Here is a 1532-nt window from a genome sequence, read left to right as displayed (position 1 = left end):
GAAAATGCCCAAACAAGTGTTCCTTCGGTGGACAGTTCCAGCAACCCCAACCATGACTAGACCATGGGGAGAAGAAGCACATTTCAGTCCCCGGGAATCTAGGTTGGGACTGAGAAAAAGACACTCTTTTTTCACGAGTGACAGCAGACGAAGGCTTACAATTTCCGCAGCATGGTAGTCTATCACATTTGGTTCAGAGGTGTTGTAGTAAAACCTAAGCTTGACATCGTGCCAGAAGTGCTGTGGCCCCCATTCATCTTGAGGTGGTCCCAGAAGAGGATTCTGAGAATTAAGAAGTTCAAAGGACCTGTGACAGAACTCTTCACCTAATCGATGAAAATCAACTTCTTTAGCATTTTTATCTCCTTTTTCCTGCTGATTAAGATAAATAAAATATAAAATAAACCTATGGTTAGTGCTCATATTTTTTTCTATCTGGCCCACTTTACAGCTACGTTTGAATATACAGATTCTAGCAGAAGCTAAATGAACTACAGGTGAACTCACTGAAACCATTATGCACAGTCAAGTGTTTTTCCAAAAAGGGAAAAGAATCATTTTAGAAAAATTCAGCTAAGAAATTGAGCTTACAAAACCTCTCAAAATATCAGCATGAAAAGTCAATAATGATTTACATGAGCATTTTCTCTTGATTGTGGCAGTGGGTTCACAAACGTCCGTCAAAACCTTCAAACTCTATGCTTTAAATGCATATGCTGTTGCTTATCAACAGCACTTCAATAACGTACATAATAATTAAGCATTTTCACTATCTTTAAACACAATTCTAGTATGATTGAAATACATTACGTTTTAGGATTGGGATTAATTTTAAATTGTCTTGCTTTTTTTCCAAGGAAATGTTATTCCAGCCTTTTAACACATTAAGAACGCTTAGATTCTTTTCTAATATGAAAGCAAAACTTCTCACTGTAAAACTTCAGTAATTCAAAGTATGTAGTTTAAAATTGGAAAATTACTTAGCATTCATTAAACTAACATTTAAATATTCATACAGCATCTAAAATGTACAGTGGGGATATAAAGAAATTGAAACAGCCAATGTCAGCCAAAGGCAATTATTACAAGAGGATTTTTTTCTAGCCAAAAAGAAAAATCAAATGTAAAAATATTTCAGTTTTTCTCATGAAATTTTGACAAATATTAATTTAAAATCAAAGAAAGTCTTCAAAATGAGAAAAGGTTTAACAGCATTCTTTTAAGGTGAACAAAAACATTACAGTGAATCAGAAGCTAAATTGATACTGTAGTTTATCCACACTTTACAAAACCAATAGTCCTCATTTGATAAAGTGATAAAAGTATTTTTTACTCACAAATCAATATATATATTACTACATGTCAGAAATATTTCCTTTTTTTAAGTGCTTTACTGATCTTCCTGTAGGATGCAAAGAAATTGGAGTAAAGCAAAAATCATAGAAACCAAAATATTATTAGCCATTTCCCGCAAATCTAGGATTATCTAAAGACTTTAGACAGAACTATGTCTTAGGATGTAACTGTAAGAT

The 1532-nt window shown here is 33.1% G+C and overlaps 1 pseudogene; it reads right to left on the bottom strand.

Moving 5' to 3' along the window:
* The window catches only part of LOC115292544, a 4357-nt pseudogene that overhangs the window by 348 nt on the left and 2477 nt on the right, over nucleotides 1–1532 (bottom strand).

Source organism: Suricata suricatta, chromosome 5 (genome assembly GCF_006229205.1).
Source record: "Suricata suricatta isolate VVHF042 chromosome 5, meerkat_22Aug2017_6uvM2_HiC, whole genome shotgun sequence".
NCBI lineage: Eukaryota > Metazoa > Chordata > Mammalia > Carnivora > Herpestidae > Suricata > Suricata suricatta.
This window is presented reverse-complemented; position numbering and strand designations above follow the sequence as displayed.